A 20,910-nucleotide genomic window follows, 5' to 3' on the forward strand; every position below is an offset into this window, starting at 1 on the left:
GGATGAAGGGAAGGTTACTGAAGCAGCAACACTTTGGCTCCGTCGTCGACCGGTAGAGTGGTACCATGTGGGCATGCCGTCCCTCCCAGTAAAGTGGTGTAAGACGGAGATTATGTTGAAAAATATAATTTTGTCACCAAAAGAGTGGTGAATAATATGGTGTATTGGAATCCCGAATAAAGCCAACCTGCTTTCAGAAAAAAATGTGTTGTATTATTTATTGATCACCCTTCGTACACTGTGGCAACGGCCTTGCCGCAGTGGATACACCGGTTCACGTCAGATCACCGACGTTAAGCGCTGTCGGGCGTGGCCGGCACTTCGGTGGGTGACCATCCGGGCCGCCATGTGCTGTTGCCATTTTTCGGGGTGCACTCAGCCTCGGGATGTCAATTGAGGAGCTACTCGACCGAAAAGTAGCGGCTCCGGTCAAAGAAAACCATCGTAACGACCGGGTGAGCGGTGTGCTGACCACACGCCCCTCCTATCCGCATCCTCCACTGAGGATGACCTGGCGGTAGGATGGTCCCGATGGGCCACTTGTGGCCTGAAGACTGAGTGCTTCGTACACTATCGTCCAGAATGTTCCGACACTGATTTTATTCCTGGCGAATAAGCGACGACAAAAAATAACTATGGCGCTAGCTTGAACTAGCGACTGTAAACAAGAGAGATGCAATAGACCAGTCAGTTGTGAGCACGCGAAGTATCGGACGAGCGGCCATAATGTGTGGACGTTGTCGTGCCAAAATTCGTAATGCAGCAAAGAACTGCATATCTCTAAATCAAGTGTTCAAAACATTTCCAGAATGTTCTGAAGATGACAAAAATGTGCCCAAAATTTATCCTGCACTCCTTGAGTCCTTGACAAAAACAACGACGTGGAGTCCCCTACCGCGACTTGATTGAAATGCAAAACGGGGAGAATTATTTTCTGAAAAAAAGCACAGATTACGGGACTTGGTACTATAAATACGAACCTAGTGCAAAACGAGAAAGTGCAGATTTCCTCATGAAGTGTCAACGATTTGACGACATAACCGACATTCAAACAGATATGTCTCGTCGAACAAGAGCCCAAAGATCTTTCTGTACGTTGTTCTTAGGGGAGGGTGGCGTGAGGGGGGGGGGGGGAGGGGGGAGAGAGAGAGAGAGAGAGAGAGAGAGAGAGAGAGAGAGAGAGACTACATAGGACACCTGCAGCATTAAAAACAATTTCTTAACTTTTCTCTGTTTTTTATTCATCAGAACTAATGGAATCTACTGCGCAGACGCAAATGTGGTCAGTTGCATAGCCAGTTAGACTGAGAAGCCTTAAGCCGTCGGCACACGGACCGTGCATGAGAGCGTTGAGCGTACCTAGTTTCTGACGTCATAGCGTGGAATAGCACGTTCGGGAGTCTTTCCAAACGTGGAGAGCAGTATCTAGCATGTCAGATATTCTGAGCGTGCGTCTGAGCGTTGGCCAATGAGATGGCACAACGCCACCTACGTCACATGCACGCCATCTCCCTTCAGCACAGAGTTGTGAGGCGCCATATTGGCATTCATTTCAAGCCCATACGTATATACACCGTTTCTGAGCACCAGCAAATACAGAATCACTGGAAAACCCATTGTTAACAGTGTGATTCGTTCCAATAAAATAATGAGATACATCATATTCGTGGCAAAAGGATTATTGTAACTTGCGTATTATGAGATTGTGGCTCGCGTCCCGGAACTTTCAAAATTTTTTCCCTAACATTTGGGTTTTCATTAGGTTCTGATACTTTCTTATTAGTTTAATATAAGTATATGCTATAATATTTGATGTTATGTAAATATAATTTCACCTTTTTTCGAGGGGTGAGTCCGTTTTATTAGCTTAATCTACAGGACAGCTTGCGCTACTTGTATAAAGATATTTTGCTCCTTTTTCTTTAACGCTTCGTAATTCACATGTTGCAAAGATTCTGCCACTGGGTAGGAACAGTGATGAAGTAAGACTGACCTTGGGGTTTTACTAAAATGTGAGAATGGTGAAATAATATTTACCTTATGTGGAGAAGTATTGCACATTTGTATCGCACTGTTTGTAATAGAACTTATATATGCTGTGTCCTTATTCATTGGAATGGTACTTTCCTTTTCGTGGCCGATGGAGGAAATGTGCGTTTTAATAGAGCTAACGTGGGAATTTTACTCGCGCCCGTTTAGTAAACAGTGTTATTTACGAACTAGAAACATCCCGCAGCTGCCTCTGGACTGCGTTGTGATCGCGTATACCACGTTGGGGCCTACGTACCGTATGCACAAGTCGCATCATTTCTGAGCGTTCAGCAGCACGTTGAACTTCGCACGCTCAACGTTGACGTTCGACAGCACGGTCCGCGTGCCGACGGCGCTAGGCTAGCGTGTAACGCGTGTGGCCCGACGCAGCGCAGAGCGCATTTGTGTAACTTCACAGGTTCAAATGGGACCGCGCAAATTGCGACGCGACGCGACTGGGACGCGACACGCGCCTGCGCCAGGTCGCGCGGCATTGTGGTTGAGGCACAGTTCCTCGCGCCGCGCAAGAACTGCGGGAGGGGTGAGGTGCGGAGCGGGAAGGCAGTCCGGCCGTATGCTCACTACGGCATGGCGCATATGGGAAGGGAAAGTATTGCCCATCCGAAAAATACGGCCTTACTGTGTACTGAATTTCATTATCACTGGTTAATGTTTCGTTTTTCGCCTTTTAAGAGCTCCGTCTCTTTTCGTTTGTACATAATAGTTTTCAGTTACATATATCTGTACAGTTCTTTTGTTTTGTTTATTATTTTGTCAAGAACAATGCACAGTACAATAACTAGTGAGTCATTAGCCACTGGGATTATATCTTCTGCCCCCACAATGTTTTCAGATCGTAAGAAGGGACAGACGATTCATCGTGAAGGTGGTGAATAAGGAAGTAAGGAATATTATAAAATCAAGTGATCTAGAAGCAAGGCAGGAAAGTAAAACAAGGTTATCAACTTGTTACCTGTTATGCTGACGTATCTGTACGACCTGTTGCAAAAAGTCGAAAAGGCGTAATTTCCACAGATATGACCCCTTTGTGCATCTGGAAAAAATCGTCCAAGGAATGAAGTTCACAAGTTTCAGTATCGTTACTTGGATATGGATGTAATAAGAGACATTATACTATATACATGTGGACATCACATTTCCACTGCAAGCTAGAGACAGTCGAAAAGCAGTCACAAATAACAATGTTTTAATTGGCTCGCCGTGTTGAGAAAAAGCATTTCAAGTGTTGCATACACATTATAAGCATTAATAAAGTAATTATACATCAGGCTACGAAAATGAAAAAAAAATGGTCGGTATTATTATGAAAGTAGGAGTATCCTTAAAGAGTGTGGTGATTAGATATATTTAATTTGTTGAATTGTATTGCTGACAAAGGCAGCTCTACTTTCATAGCAATGTTTTTCGAACTCCCGCTCACAAGGCACACATGGCTAGCTTCCGCATTCCTTTCGCACGCATTATGCTCAGTGCTGACGATACACTGACCATTATGTTGTGCGGTAGACCAATTGTTTGTTTTTCTCAGTAACAACTATTTTATTCGCGAATCACCCATTGTCAGTTTGGCAAGCCGTAGGTGAGTAACCAGCATCTGGCATCTGGCATATCATTCCACCTGAAGGGAATTGTCGTCATTATTTTAGTACTGCTCAGATCGGGAGAAGGAACGAAATCCTTTGGTAAGTTTCCATTTCAGTCGTTGAGTGTTAAAATTAAGATGGGTTGCGGGGATTCAACCAAAATTCCAACAGAATTGGCAATTTGTTGTTGTGTGATTTGTCGACCTTTTCTCTGTCGAAGAAGCATCACCATTTATGAGTAAGGGCCACATTTCTCTTGTTGACAGGTTTAATTGTACTTCCTTTGCCAACACACAGAGTAATTTGAACAAACTTATTACACAGCAGCTATTCGACATAATTCTGAAACAGAACGCATCATTAAACAAGTAATTGGCAATCAAAGATCTCAATAGCTTACGAAAAACCTCATACTGTCGGTTTACAGTACATAAGAGAAGAAATTTCATGTTTATTTTCATACTAGGAAACTTGTTTCACTGGTTGTCGATAACTCTTAAAAATTACAGTGACTGGAGAGAAAAAAATAAAAAGGGAAGTATAACTACTGGTATATTGCCATAGATAAGAAAGTTCCGTGTGTTTACGAACTGGCAAAATACTCTCCTCCCTGTGCACTATCATACGCCAAACTCTCGTTTCGATGTCTCGAGCGGTTTAGGAGATATGAAAGATGTTACGAGTATTTGAATCTCGCGGGCGTCAGATAAGGAATGAGCGCGCTGCATAGGATCCATTTTCTCGAGATCGGAGGCAGATAGAGACTTCCTCTCAAGTCTAAAGAAAAATTCAACATGTTGGCCAAATTTCATACACAGCATCATATAGTGTAATAAGCACCAAAAGCAAAATCATAACGACCCCTATTTTTCATTACAAATTTTTCGAATTTTGCGTAGCGTCTTACTAAAATGTGTATACCACAATAAGTAGAACCATTAGCGAGATTATGGGCACTTGGCAACGAAGCTGACATATAACGCTACAAGGAAGGTGAAAATGAAATATTTTTACTGAATAGTTTATGTAAAATCGTGTGAGGAAGATTGCAGTGTGCGCGTTTCATTGCTGTCAGCCCAGAGCGTCGCCGCCGGCCGGAGTGGCCTTGCGGTTCTAGGCGCTACAGTCTGGAACCGCGCGACCGCTGCGGTCGCAGGTTCGAATCCTGCCTCGGGCATGGATGTGTGTGATGTCCTTAGGTTAGTTAGGTTTAATTAGTTCTAAGTTCTAGGCGACTAATGACCTCAGAAGTTAAGTCCCATAGCGCTCAGAGCCATTTGAACCAGATCGTCTCCAATCGGCGCGTGCAAAGTACGTGTGCGTATCTCTGTACGCGTTGGACCCGCGCGACACGAGCGGAACGTGCGCGCCGCGCTGTATATCGTGTCACGTCACACGTGCTATACGCGTCCCAATTTGCGCTTAGCCTTATACAGTGTCATTACGTTACTCACCAGGTGTTGTAGAAGTGCTACTGGCGACGTTACGTAACTCTGAAAGCTTCCAGTTCACAAGCACGAACGCTGTAGTTGCATTCTCGGGCAGATGCCGCTGTTGATCGTCCCTGGCAGTGAATGGCCACGCTGCCAGAGATTTAGCGCTTTTCTCGAGACGGCCGGCGGTATCGGTGGTCAGTTCTGCGGCAGCCGTCCGTGCGCCGCATCAGAATGGGGCGGCGGATGCCGCTGGCCGCCGTTATTTTATTGCCGGCCGGTGGCTGCGGAGGCTCGCGCCGAATGACAACGAGCCGCTCTCGGAGAGTGGACTCTGCTGGCGCCGCCTGGCAGCCCGGCGCCTGCAGCCGGATCGTGGCTCGCATGTGCGCGCCACGCTGGCACACCCATCCAGCGCTACAGCCGCCTCCCCGGGTGCAATTTAAAATCAGAAAGCTAAACTCGGATGCAGAAAGCACCGTATCTTAATCATCTTCCGAATGATACAGTTCTTATTTCCGTGCTCGCGAAGAAAATTGGAGAATTCGGTATCATGCAAGGCGCCTCTGTAGTTTTGTTTTTACCCTGACGTGCTTCAGCACTTTTTGTGCTGTGTTCGGTACATTCATTTCTGTTTATTTGCCTTGTGCAACGGCAAGGACAATTGAGCTACACTGTCTACATCTAGATCTACACCTACATAGATACTCCGCAGGCCACCGTACGGTGCGTGGCGGGTGGTATCCTGTACCACTACTAGTCAGTTCCTTTGCTGTTCCACTATCAAATAGAGAGAGGGGAAAACGACTTTCTATACGCCTCTGCATGTGCCCTTATTTCTCGTATCTTATCTTCGTGGTCCTTACGCGCGATATACACTACTAGACATTAAAACTCCTACAACATGAAGATGACGTGCTACAGACGCGAAATTTAACTTACAGGAAGAAGATGCTGTGATATGCAAATGGTTAGCTTTTCACAGCATTCACACAAGGTTGGCGCCGTTGGCGACACCTACAACGTGCTGACATGAGAAAAGTTTCCAACCGATTCCTCATACACTAACAACAGTTGACCGGCGTTGCCTGGTGAAACGTTGTTGTGATGCCTCGTGTAAGGAGGAGAAATGCGTACCATCACGTTTCCGACTTTGATAAAAGTCGGGTTGTAGCCTGTCTCGATTGCGGTTTATCGTATCACGACATTGCTGCTCGCGTTGGTCGAGATCCAATGACTGTTAGCAGAATATGGAATCGGTGGGTTCAGGAGGGTAATATGGAACACCATGCTGGATCCCAACGGCCTCGTGTCACTAGCAGGAGGTGACAGGCATGTTATCCGCATGGCTATAACGGATCGTGCTGCCACGTCTCGATCCCTGAGTCAACAGATGGGGACGTTTGCAAGACAACAACCATCTCCACGAACAGTTCGACGACGTTTGCAGCAGCATGGACTATCAGGTCGGAGACCATGGCTGCGGCTATCCTTCACGCTGCATCACAGACAGGAGCGCCTGCAATGGTGTACTCAAAGACGAACCTGGGTGCACGAATGGCAAAACGTCATTTTTTCGGATGAATCCAGGTTCTGTTTACAGCATCATGATGGTCGCATCCGTGTTTGGCGATATCGCGGTGAACGCACATTGGAAGCGTGTATTCGTCATCGCCGTACTGGCGTATCACCCGGCGTGATGGTATCCGGTGCCATTGGTTACACGTCTCGGTCACCTCTTGTTCGCATTAACGGCACTTTGAACAGTGGACGTTACATTTCAGATCTGTTACGACCCGTGGCTCTACCCTTCATTCAAAAAAAAAAATGCTCAAATGTGTGTGAAATCTTATGGGACTTAACTGCTAAGGTCAGCAGTCCCTAAGCTTACACACTACTTAACCTAAATTGCCCTAAGGACTAACACACACGCCCATGCCGGAGGGAGGACTCGAACCTCCGCCGTGACCAGCCGCACAGTCTATGACTGAAGCGCCTAGACCGCTCGGCTAATCCCACGCGGCCTACCCTTCATTCGATCACTGCTAAACCCTACGTTTCAGCAAGATAATGCTTGACCGCATGTTGCAGGTCCTGTACGGGCCTTTCTGGATACAGAAAATGTTCGATTGCTCCCCTGGCCAGCTCATTCTCCAGATCTCTCAAAAATTGAAAACGTCTGGTCAATGGCGGCCGAGCAACTGGCTCGTCACTATATGCCAGTCACTACTCTTGATGAACTGTGGTATCGTGTTGAAGCTGCATGGGCAGCTGTACTTGTACACGCCATCCAAGCTCTGTTTGACTCAATGCCCAGGCGTATCAAGGCCGTTATTACGGCCAGAGATGATTGTTCTGGGTACTGATTTCTCAGTATCTATGCACCCAAATTGCGTGAAAATGTAATTACACGTCAGTTCTAGTATAATATGTTTGTCCATCGAAAATCCGTTTATCATCTGCATTTCTTCTTGGTGTAGCAATTTTAGTGGCCAGTTGTGTATGTTGGCGGCAGTAAAATCGTTCGGCACTTAGCTTCAAATAGCGGCTCTCTACATTTTGTCAATAGGGCTTTTCGAAAAGAACGTCGCCTTCCCCCTAGGGACTCCCATTTGAGTTCCCGAAGCATCTGCGTAACACGTACGTGCCGCTAGAACCTACCGGTAACAAACCTAGTAGCCCGCCTCTGAATCGCTTGGATGTCTTCCTTCAATTCGACCTGGTTTAGATCCCAACCACTACAGCAGTACTCAAGAACAAGTGAACCACCGTTTCGTAAAATATTCCCAATAAGCCGAGGACAACCATTCGCCTTCCCTACCACAGTTCTCAGATGATGGTTCCACCTCATATCGTTTTGCAATTTCACTGTGTCAAGCAGGACACTAGTAATATTGTATCTGAACATTACAGGTTTGTTATTCCTACTCATCTGCATTAACCTACACTTATCCTCATTTAGAGCTAGCTGCCAATCATCACATCAACTGAATATTTTGTCTAACTCGTCCTGTATCTTCCTACAGTTTTCCAACTTTGACACCTTACTATACACCACAGCGTCCTGAGCAAACTTCCCACCCTGCCCCACTAATCATCTATATACGAGGGTTGTCCAGAAAGCAAGTTCCGATCGGTTGCGAAATGGAAACCACTGGGAAAATCCGGTAAAGCTTTGCACAGATGTGTTGGGCAGTGTCTCTAGTATTCCCGTCGATCGTGTCGCGTCGCTCTTTTCAGTTTCGAGTGAACAGTGGGCACGTAAAGATGCGTAGGGACTAGCGTCTCCCGCCAAGTATGAGGGCCTGGTTAGAGATTTCGCCTATGTCATGCAGCCCACATGACACAACTGTCGAGCAGTTCCTTCTTCGTGCCAATTCTCGCCCGCACACTGCAGGGGCAATGAAGACGCTCCTGCAGCGTTTCCGATGAGAAGTGTTTGATCTCCAACAATACCGTCCATAATTGTCTCCCCCTGCGTCTCATCTCTGCTCATAAGAACCGCTGGCTATGAAGACAAAATTTTTCTACATCTACATCTACATTTATACTCCGCAAGCCACCCAACGGTGTGTGGCGGAGGGCACTTTACGTGCCACGGTCAGTACCTCCCATTTCTGTTCCAGTCGCGTATGGTTCGCGGGAAGAACGACTGTCTGAAAGCCTCCGTACGCGCTCGAATCTCTCTAATTTTACATTCGTGATCTTCTCGGGAGGTATAAGTAAGGGGAAGCAATATATTCGATACCTCATCCAGAAACGCACCCTCTCCGAAACCTGGCGAGCAAGCTACACCGCGATGCAGAGCGCCTCTCTTGCAGAGTCTGCTACTTGAGTTTGCTAAACATCTCCGTAACGCTATCACTGTTACCAAATAACCCTGTGACGAAACGCGCCGCTCTTCTTTGGATCTTCTCCATCTCCTCCGTCAACCCTATCTGGTACGAATCCCACACTGATGCGCAATACTCAAGTATAGGTTGAACGAGTGTTTTGTAAGCCATCTCCTTTGTTGATGGACTACATTTTCTAAGCACTCTCCCAATGAATCTCAACCTGGCACCCGCCTTACCAACAGTTAATTTTATATGATCAATCCACTTCAAATCGTTCCGCTCGCATACTCCCAGATATTTTACAGAATGAACTGCTACCAGTGTTTGTTCCGCTATCATATAATCATACAATAAAGGATCCTTCTTTCTATGTATTCGCAATACATCACATTTGTCTATGATAAGGGTCAGTTGCCACTCCCTGCACCAAGTGCCTATTCGCTGCAGATCTTCCTGCATTTCGCTACAATTTTCTAATGCTGCAACTTCTCTGTATACTACAGCATCATCCGCGAAACACCGCATGGAACTTCCGACACTATCTACTAGGTCATTTATATATATTGTGAAAAGCAATGGTCCCATAACACTCCCCTGTGGCACGCCAGAGGTTACTTTAACGTCTGTAGACGTCTCCCCATTGATAACAACATGCTGTGTTCTGTTTGCTAAAAACTCTTCAATCCAGCCACACAGCTGGTCTGATATTCCGTAGGCTCTTATTTTGTTTATCAGGCGACAGTGCGGAACTGTATCGAACGCCTTCCGGAAGTCACGGAAAATAGCATCTACCTGGGAGACTGTATCTAATATTTTCTGGGTCTCATGAACAAATAAAGCGCGTTGGGTCTCACACGATCGCTGTTTCCGGAATCCATGTTGATTCCTATAGAGTAGATTCTGGGTTTCCAGAGATGACATGATACGCGAGCAAAAAACATGTTCTAAAATTCTACAAAAGATCGAAGTCAGAGATATAGGTCTATAGTTTCGCGCATCTGCTCGACGACCCTTCTTGAAGACTGGGACTACCTGTGCTCTTTTCCAATCATTTGGAACCTTCCGTTTCTCTAGAGACTTGCGGTACACGGCTGTTAGAAGGGGCGCAAGTTCTTTCGCGTACTCTGTGTAGAATCGAATTGGTATCCCGTCAGGTCCAGTGGACTTTCCTCTTTTGAGTGATTCCAGTTGCTTTTCTGTTCCTTGGACACTTATTTCGATGTCAGCCATTTTTTCGTTTGTGCGAGGATTTAGAGAAGGAACTGCAGTGCGGTCTTCCTCTGTGAAACAGCTTTGAAAAAAGGTGTTTAGTATTTCAGCTTTACGCGTGTCATCCTCTGTTTCAATGCCATCATCATCCCGGAGTGTCTGTATATGCTGTTTCGAGCCACTTACTGATTTAACGTAAGACCAGAACTTCCTAGGATTTTCTGTCAAGTCGGTACATAGAATTTTACTTTCGAATTCACTGAACGCTTCACGCATAGCCCTCCTTACGCTAACTTTGACATCGTTTAGCTTCTGTTTGTCTGAGAGGTTTTGGCTGCGTTTACACTTGGAGTGAAGCTCTCTTTGCTTTCACAGTAGTTTCCTAACTTTGTTGTTGAACCACGGTGGGTTTTTCCCGTCCCTCACAGTTTTACTCGGCACGTACCTGTCTAAAACGCATTTTACGATTGCCTTGAACTTTTTCCATAAACACTCAACATTGTCAATGTCGGAACAGAAATTATCGTTTTGATCTGTTAGGTAGTCTGAAATCTGCCTTCTATTACTCTTGCTAAACAGATAAACCTTCCTCCCTTTTTTTTATATTCCTATTAACTTCCATATTCAGGGATGCTGCAACGGCCTTGTGATCACTGATTCCCTGTTCTGCACTTACAGAGTCCAAAAGTTCGGGTCTGTTTGTTATCAGTAGGTCCAAGATGTTATCTCCACGAGTCGGTCCTCTGTTTAATTGCTCGAGGTAATTTTCGGATAGTGCACTCAGTATAATGTCACACGATGCTCTGTCCCTACCATCCGTCCTAAACATTTGAGTGTCCCAGTCTGTATCTGGTAAATTGAAATCTCCACCTAAGACTATAACATGCTGAGAAAATTTATGTGAAATGTATTCCAAATTTTCTCTCAGTTGTTCTGCCACTAATGCTGCTGAGTCGGGAGGTCGGTAAAAGGAGCCAACTATTAACCTAGCTCGGTTGCTGAGTGTAACCTCCACCCATAATAATTCACAGGAACTATCCACTTCTACTTCACTACAGGATAAACTACTACTAACAGTTACAAACACGCCACCACCGGTTGCATACAATCTATCCTTTCTAAACACTGTCTGTGCCTTTGTAAAAATTTCGGCAGAATTTATCTCTGGCTTCAGCCAGCTTTCCGTACCTTTAACGATTTCAGCTTCGGTGCTTTCTACCAGCGCTTGAAGTTCCGGTACTCTACCAATGCAGCTTCGACAGTTTACAATTACAGTACCGATTGCTGCTTGGCCCCCGCATGTCCTGACTTTGCCCCGCACCCTTTGAGGCTGCTGCCCTTTCTGTACTTGCCCGAGGCCATCTAACCTAAGAAACCGCCCAGTCCACGCCACACAACCCCTGCTACCCGTGTAGCCGCTTGCTGCGTGTAGTGGACTCCTGACCTACCCAGCGGAACCCGAAACCCCACCACCCTATGGCGCAAGTCGAGGAATCTGCAGCCCACACGGTCGCAGAACCGTCTCAGCCTCTGATTCAGACGCTCCACTCGGCTCTGTACCAAAGGTCCGCAGTCAGTCCTGTCGACGATGCTTCAGATGGTGAGCTCTGCTTTCATCCCGCTAGCGAGACTGGCAGTCTTCACCAAATCAGATAGCCGCCGGAAGCCAGGGAGGATTTCCTCCGATCCATAGCGACACACATCTTTGGTTCCGACATGAGCGACCACCTGCAGATGGGTGCACCCTGTAACCTTCATGGCATCCGGAAGGACCCTTTCCACATCTGGAATGACTCCCCCCGGTATGCACACGGAGTGCAAATTGGTTTTCTTCCCCTCTCTTGCTGCCATATCCCTAAGGGGCCTCATTACGCGCCTGACGTTGGAGCTCCCAACTACCAGTAAGCCCACCCTCTGCGACCGCCCGGATCTTGCAGACTGAGGGGCAATCTCTGGAACAGGACAAGCAGCCATGTCCGGCCGAAGATCAGTATCAGCCTGAGACAGAGCCTGAAACCGGTTCGTCAGATAAACTGGAGATGCCTTCCGTTCAGCCCTCCAGAATGTATTTCGCCCCCTGCCACACCTCGAGACGACCTCCCACTCTACCACAGGTGAGGGATCAGCCTCAATGTGGGCAGTATCCCGAGCAGCCACAGACGTAGTCAGATCGGGGGATGCGTGGGACGAGCTGGCCGTCCCCGACAAACCCCATCCGGACCCCCACAGTAATGCCCATTGGCAACAGCCTCAAGCTGTGTGACCGAAGCCAACACTGCCTGAAGCTGGGAGCGAAGGGATGCCAACTAAGCCAGCATCCGAACACAGCAGATGCAGTCCCTATCCATGCTAAAAACTGTTGTGCAAAGAACGTCTGAACTAATCTACAGAGAGCACAAACAATTCGACACAAAATTTAAACGGTTATTAAAATACAAGATTGCCTAGTAAATGCAGTGATGCTGCTACTTGCGCACTGCTGACACACTGCTCGGCGGCGGAAAGAGACTACGCGATTTTACACTATTCAGGTACTAAAATGCGATGCTACAACTCTCAAATACTACAAAACCCCCGAAATTTATGAATTAAACAACGCAAATACCAAAAACACGCAAAGAAATTAAGAATTAAACTATGTAACAAATAAGTGAGCTAAGAGTATACGACTTGCTGCTGCAGCTGCTTATCCAACGGCGGCAGGGAGCACAACGAGCACTACGAGCTGCAGACCAGTGCAGACAACTGACCGAAAGCACAGGCTTTTGCTTTCTATGACGAGGATATTGGAAAGTTGATTCAACACAACGACAAAACTCGAAGTTGGAGGGGCGACTATGTAGAGAAGTAGGTGGAAAGTGTACCTAACTGTTGCAAATAAAACGTTTCTGGTTTTGACTGTGGTTTCCATTTCGCGACCGATCGGAACTTACTTTCTGGACAACAAAAGGGTCCTATGACATTCCTCTGGGACACTCCTGACGATACCTTTGTCTCTGATTAACCCTCGCCGTCGAGGACAACATACTGCGTTCTTTTACGAAAGAGACACTCATATAGCTGGAACTTATTCCATATTCTCGTACCTTCGTTAACAGCGTGCTATTGGGCATGGTGTTAAATGCTTTCTGGAAATCTAGAAATGTGGAATCTGCCTGTTTCACTTCATCCGTTGTTCACAGTAAATCATGTGAGAAAAAGGCAAGCTGAGTTTCGCACAAGCGATGCTTTCTAAAACCATGTTGGTTCGTTGACACAAGCTTCTCAGTCTCAAATAAGTTTATTACATTCGAACTGAGAAAATGTTGAAGGATTCTGCAGGGAAAAAAAGTCAGGGATATTCGTCTGGAAATTTTGCGGGTCTGTTCTTTTACCCTTCTTATATACTGGAGTCATGTGCACTTTCTTCCAGTCGCTTAGGACTTTGTACTGGACGAGAGATTCATGATAAATGCAAGGTAGGTAAGGGTCCAATGCCACAGAGCACTCTTTATAAAATCGAACTGGGACTCCATCCTGACCTGGTGATGTATTTACTTTCAAATCTTTCAGTTCTTTCTCTACGCCAGGTACGTTTATTACTATGTCGCCCATACAGGAATCTGCTGTGGCAACTATCGCCGCAGGAAACCTGGACAGAAGCAGAAATGATTAGTGAACAATTTAATAACACAGCAAACAGAGGATTTACTTAACCTGTATATCTCCAAGTGTGCGAAGATTCGGTGCAAATAATACAGCGAGAAAAAGAGTTCAGCTCATACAATAGCAACAACGATGGAGTCGGAGCAGCGACTAGGCAACTTCTGCATAGCATCCTGAAACAAAGTGGCTCCAAGTGCGAGTGGGCTGAATCGCTGCTGCCGGCCATCCTACACTGCGGCAGCAGAGGGCGCTCCAAGTACAGAGTCACTGGAGATGTAGTTCAGTGGACACGCACCACTCGATCCGCCAGGTGTCACATGACCGCTGTCGGAGTCAGACGGAAACTTGCCACTCTGTTACCAACGTGACGACGCCAGTGGCACGGCAGCAATATTTGACATCACATTAACTATTAAACAAACTTTTGGTTCAAAATATTTACGTTTGTAAAATGAGCGATTATCGTCAAATACACTCCTGGAAATGGAAAAAAGAACACATTGACACCGGTGTCTCAGACCCACCATACTTGCTCCGGACACTGCGAGAGGGCTGTACAAGCAATGATCACACGCACGGCACAGCGGACACACCAGGAACCGCGGTGTTGGCCGTCGAATGGCGCTAGCTGCGCAGCATTTGTGCACCGCCGCCGTCAGTGTCAGCCAGTTTGCCGTGGCATACGGAGCTCCATCGCAGTCTTTAACACTGGTAGCATGCCGCGACAGCGTGGACGTGAACCGTATGTGCAGTTGACGGACTTTGAGCGAGGGCGTATAGTGGGCATGCGGGAGGCCGGGTGGACGTACCGCCGAATTGCTCAACACGTGGGGCGTGAGGTCTCCACAGTACATCGATGTTGTCGCCAGTGGTCGGCGGAAGGTGCACGTGCCCGTCGACCTGGGACCGGACCGCAGCGACGCACGGATGCACGCCAAGACCGTAGGATCCTACGCAGTGCCGTAGGGGACCGCACCGCCACTTCCCAGCAAATTAGGGACACTGTTGCTCCTGGGGTATCGGCGAGGACCATTCGCAACCGTCTCCATGAAGCTGGGCTACGGTCCCGCACACCGTTAGGCCGTCTTCCGCTCCCGCCCCAACATCGTGCAGCCCGCCTCCAGTGGTGTCGCGACAGGCGTGAATGGAGGGACGAATGGAGACGTGTCGTCTTCAGCGATGAGAGTCGCTTCTGCCTTGGTGCCAATGATGGTCGTATGCGTGTTTGGCGCCGTGCAAGTGAGCGCCACAATCAGGACTGCATACGACCGAGGCACACAGGGCCAACACCCGGCTTCATGGTGTGGGGAGCGATCTCCTACACTGGCCGTACACCACTGGTGATCGTCGAGGGGACACTGAATAGTGCACGGTACATCCAAACCGTCATCGAACCCATCGTTCTACCATTCCTAGACCGGCAAGGGAACTTGCTGTTCCAACAGGACAATGCACGTCCGCATGTATCCCGTGCCACCCAACGTGCTCTAGAAGGTGTAAGTCAACTACCCTGGCCAGCAAGATCTCCGGATCTGTCCCCCATTGAGCATGTTTGGGACTGGATGAAGCGTCGTCTCACGCGGTCTGCACGTCCAGCACGAACGCTGGTCCAACTGAGGCGCCAGGTGGAAATGGCATGGCAAGCCGTTCCACAGGACTACATCCAGCATCTCTACGATCGTCTCCATGGGAGAATAGCAGCCTGCATTGCTGCGAAAGGTGGATATACACTGTACTAGTGCCGACATTGTGCATGCTGTGTTGCCTGTTTCTATGTGCCTGTGGTTCTGTCAGTGTGATCATGTGATGTATCTGACCCCAGGAATGTGTCAATAAAGTTTCCCCTTCCTGGGACAATGAATTCAGGGTGTTCTTATTTCAATTTCCAGGAGTGTATTTTACACTGGTTTGCATGCAGTACAGAGTTGAGATATGTATCACTGAGTTGAGGTATTCCATGTTGTTTATTTACAATATGTCTAAAGGTTCTAGTTTTGTAATAGAATACAAAATTAAATTCCCTTTCCCCTTACTGTACACCACTGACTCTACAATCCTGTCCACAACTCCCTTTCTCTCTCTCTCTCTCTCTCTCTATGTGTGTGTGTGTGTGTGTGTGTGTGTGTGTGTGTGTGTGTGTCTTCTCTCCCTCCCTCCCTCCCTCCTTATCTATCTATCTATCTATCTATCTATCCCTCTGGCTGTCCCGTGACATACCACAGCAACATGTAATGCCGGGGAAAACTCTGTGCTTGCTGAACAAATCGTAGAAAATGCATGTGTAACGACAAAAGCGAAAGAAATAACCGTGTTACCTCAACACAAACAAAGTAAAAACAGCACAACATTGAAAACTCTAACTAACATGCTAAACAACATAACACGTGGAGATACTGGATCGGAAATGCGTAAAAAATGAAAAAAGAAAAATAAATAAAGTTTTTGCTGTTCTCAGACGACAAGCTACCAATTGCGTAATCCACGGTCTGATTTTCACATCTTTGGTCACTCGAAGAAAGACGTGCTTGGTTGCCGGTTTCATTGGGACGAGGAAGTGCAAGAGCGGCACGGCAGCAGTTGTGGATCCGTTAGTGACAGACAGCGTTCTAAAAAACGGGAACTGATCGTATCGTCTCTCCACGGGAGAAATTTCTCAACGCGTGTGGTGATTACTTTTGGATGGAACCATCCCATGCTCCACTTGTGGCAAGTGTTTGGTTTTCATTTGACTGCCTCTCATTCTTTTGGCTCACTGTTACTCCGGTACGAGCTGCCGGAGATGGCAATCACGTGTGCGTGAGATGTGTTTGCCTGTGTGAATTAATGTGTGTGTGTTTCCTTTCTAGTGAAGGCTTTGGCTGAAACCAAATGTGTTTTTTCGTTGTTCCTATCTGCAAATTACCGTGTTATCTTTACGGTAAGTAGCAAATGTACCTTTTCCATATATTATTGATATCGCAACTTTGAGTTTCCATTGTTTAAACTTTTTTTTAGTTTTTTTGTTGTTTTCTGAATGAAATTTGCATTCTGTACCGGAGTCGGCGCTGATTTGAAACTTCCTGGTAGATTTAAAACGGTGCGCCGGACCACGACTCAAACTCAGGAACTCTGCCTTTCACAGACAAGTGCACTACCGACTGAGTCACCCAAGCGCGACACACGACCTCTCCTCACAGCTTTACTTCCTCCAGTACTCCATCTGCTACCTTCCGAACTTCGCAGAAGTTCTCCTGCGAAACTTGCAGGACTACTACTCTCGGAAGAAAGATCGTTGCGGAGATATAGCTTACCTACTGCCTGTGGTATTTTTCCACAATGACTTTTTCACTCTGCAACGGATTTTGCTTTCATATGAAATGAAGTAGTGGCGGAAATAAAGATGTGCGGACGTGTAGTGAGTCGTGCTTGGGTAGAGCAATTTCCGGCCAAATGCAAAGATCCTGAGTTTCAGTCTCGGTTCGGCACACAGTTATAAACTGCCAGAAAGTATCTTGTTGTTCCCTATTTGCCACTTTTGGTTCATGTAACTCCCAGGCATATGATCATTCTTGGTTTAATGTCAGTGGTCAGGAGTTAAAAATTAGTGACAGAAAAATCGAAGAACGGGCTAAAAATTACGAAAATTCGTTTCAATAAGCAGAAATAGAAAGGCCTGCTAATAACAAGACAAATTAAATGGGACAAAACAAAAGTCCGCATCTTTCTGAACAGTAAACTGTTGAAGGAAGCCGAACGATTAAAAGATCTTGGAAAAAGTACTGGCGAGAATTTCAGATTCAGTGACCACATACAGCATGTTACAAACAAATGTGCAAAATTAACAAAGGCAATATCAAAATGTCGGACTTAACTGTGGACTTAGTTCCAAGGCTCTAAGCATCTACAGTGTTATCATATCCATCACCGATGTGAATTAACGCCGTAACGAGGTAGTACAATTGTAGTAAGTACAAGCAAGTAAAATGGTTAATAAACATAGAGATTGCCAAAACCTATAAAACAGTATCTAACGAAGAGCTGTTTATTGTCTCGGATCTGACACCAGTAATTATTAAATTAAAGGATATAAAGACTGAATAGAACTAAATTATAACTGGAAATACGGAACAAACATCAGTAACTGCTGTTCCTCATAAAAAAAACTGGGCTCCTCAGTCTGATACTGTTGTTCTTAACAAAAGAAATAAATAGTAGCAATACTTGATAAAAGTATTCACTAACGGAAGTAAAACTGAACAAGGGGTAGGTTCCCGCATTGCAGCTTTCATCAACGAAAAGCCAAAATACCTGATGAAATATGAAGTTGGAAATGAATCCTCGACCAAGAAGAGTGCTCAACCATTTAAAGGCTCTGTAAAAGCTAAACACACTAGAGCGGTAGTAATACAGATGGGCAGTAAAACAACATCACATTCTTTAAGGAATCCAAACCATCACAGCCGTCTAATTGAAGGAACAAGAAATAAGGTAACTTTTTTGCAAAAGACGAACTGAGTTAAAGGCTTTATATGGATTAAAGTTCACGCAGGTAGACACGGAAATGAGCTTACAGACGAGCTGGTAAAAGAAACGCCCAGATCACAACAGTAATTTGCTACGTCAAATGTCCCAAAATCTTCGTGAAACAAATGTCGCCGAAAGAAGATCTGGAAAAACCTATGGAAAAACGGGAGCAAGAATAACAACAGGCTACCGTGCATTAAAAACTGGCGACAAGATTACTAATTTCTTCTACACTGAAAAAAAAGTATCACTTTTTCCAAATCCTATCACTGTCTCCCATTACGACGTAACAGCGCAAAGACGTGGCGCCCTGCTACGTCACCCTCCGGCTCGGCGACACTTCAAACAGCGAGGTGACGAAACATGCGAGAAAAGGTCAGAGCTCCGAAAGTGACGTAAGTATAGGGTGGGTTAATGACGCTACGTCGGCACCAAATTTCACCACAATTCTGCTCAACACTGCTGTGCACGTGTCACACGATGGGAAGGTCATCACACATCTTCTTACCTACATTTCTCGCCTTTTGACATCTCTGCGTTAGAGATCTTAACCGAGGACGCCCAGGGTTTAAATTATGCGGTTTCCTTATGGGTCGCCGAGGAAAACATTCCAGACACACTACCGCTCAGAACCTACCCGAAATGCGCCCAGAAAGTGGCATAAACGGCGTCAATGAAGCCACCCCGTGCATTGGGAAGATGAGTCCCAAGCATTTCGCCACAACGTTCGACACTGCTGGCACCGACCGGACGACCCAACCCGACTCAGAGGACGTCGTTGGACTCGAACCTCACTGAATGTGATGTGACCGCTTTGGAGTATAGTGCGACAGAATTTTTTGTTGTGGTATACTGAGCCGTAGTAAAGTTAGCTTTGAATAGAGCGCTCCGTTTCCTGGCGGTGGGGCCTTTGTCGCAATTTGAGAGCTTCGGTGTCTCCCTCCAGCGGGAAAGGGGAAAAGTGGGCTGTTCGCGTGGGTTTAAGAAGTGGCTGTACGGCTCTCGTGGAGAGTGGGCAGTAGGGCATGAAGAAGCGACTTCTCTGCCTGTGCTAGAGGGACAGCACGCAGACCGCGGCATCAGCGTAAGCGACGCAAGCAGCGGCTCCGTGGTATGGGGCGTTAACTGCTCGTCGCGAAAGGAATCTTCCTGAGCGTGGGTCCGCAAGGGGCCTAATCTGCAGTTCGGCCGTATGCTGTCGGCCGGCGAGGAGGTTCTGAAAATCGGCGCGCCTTCCTGCGTCTGTTGAAACGGCTGGCAGCGGTCGGCTCGGCAGAGCATTTGGAAGTGCTGCGTTGGTTCAGTCCTGGGAGTCGTAACGCACCAGAAGTTGAGTATTGATTGCTAACAGATTTTATGAAGTTTAATTGAATTCAATTTACTTATTCTTGTTAATTATACCAGCCGTATTTTTTTTGTGGGGGAGGGGGGGGGGGGGGGGGTTCCCGCCACTCATTCTCGTCTGCCCACCCGCGGGAAGGTGGTAATATTAGAAAGGGAGGTCCGTTTGTCCCCTTCTGAGGACGAAAGGGGGGAGTCAGAGTAAATCTGTGGTTCGGATTGCTTTTTTCCCCTCCCATCTTGCCTATGAGTTTATTCGACGGTTAGCCTCTGCCATGTCTGTGAAAGTCGAAGGCACCAATGGCTGTACTGTTTAAAATGCAAGGCACTAAGACCTGATCCATTCTCTCGCCTGCCATAACTAGTATTACTAGACTCACGTGTAGAAGGTACTCTAAAAAAGAAGAAAAATTACTTTTGCCTCGTGGTAAGAACTAGTCAATTGCATAACGAATTCCTCCTCATCTGGAACCTGTAACTTACGTAAATTTGTGTTTATGTATATTTGGCAAGGTTGTTAATGTACGCCGTAGTGGATGTTTCATATTGTTTCTAGTCAGCAAAAACTGTTGTGTTTTTCCAATTCAATACTTTTAAGGCTTTGTACTCAACGTGCTTAAGGCTTTGTACTCAACGTGCTTATGTGTTTTATACAGGTTGGTGGTTATTAGTGCGTTTTCTTGCCATCCAAAAGTTTGCCATTTCATTACGGGTAGAATTTGTTGCCTTGAAAGAAGAATGTTGTAAAACCTCGCTAGTCCTATCTGGCGAGCGTGTGTGTTTGCCGTAAGTTAACTGGCAGAAATTTGTAAAATTCGTTTCTTATATATTTTGGAAATGTTAATGTTATTAACTGTGAGTTGCCAGTAACATTTTACGTTAATTTAAGTGAGTGAAGTTAATACTCAAAATTGCAAATTAGTTAAGCCTCAGTTATGCAATACAAGAATGAACAGTTACTGAGGCAGTAAAATGTAGATTTAAACTGGTCATTAGTAAACAGACAACACTAGCAGTAAGTAGCAAATCATTTTTCATATTTTTAACACACTCAGTGATTGCGTCTAAAGGGACCCTGCTTAGTAATAATGTCTGAGGATAATGACAACACAGGCACCCTATAAGTTTTAACTATTGGAGGTTACTATTGACGAAAATTATCAACGTTTGTCAAAGAAATGCCTCTGGGTAATGCCTGTACAATATTAGTTGACAGTCTTACGATGTTGTAGCTGTGTGGACGACGAAGAATGTAGCCGACGACAATGTTGAGCTGCCGCTGTGGTTGCTGCTGCTAGTTGAGAACCA

At 46.3% G+C, this 20,910-nt stretch overlaps 1 pseudogene; it reads left to right on the plus strand.

Moving 5' to 3' along the window:
* Window positions 1–242: 242 nt before the first annotated feature.
* Window positions 243–360, plus strand: LOC124614273 (annotated as a pseudogene).
* Window positions 361–20,910: the final 20,550 nt, after the last annotated feature.

Source organism: Schistocerca americana, chromosome 4 (assembly GCF_021461395.2).
Source record: "Schistocerca americana isolate TAMUIC-IGC-003095 chromosome 4, iqSchAmer2.1, whole genome shotgun sequence".
Lineage (NCBI taxonomy): Eukaryota > Metazoa > Arthropoda > Insecta > Orthoptera > Acrididae > Schistocerca > Schistocerca americana.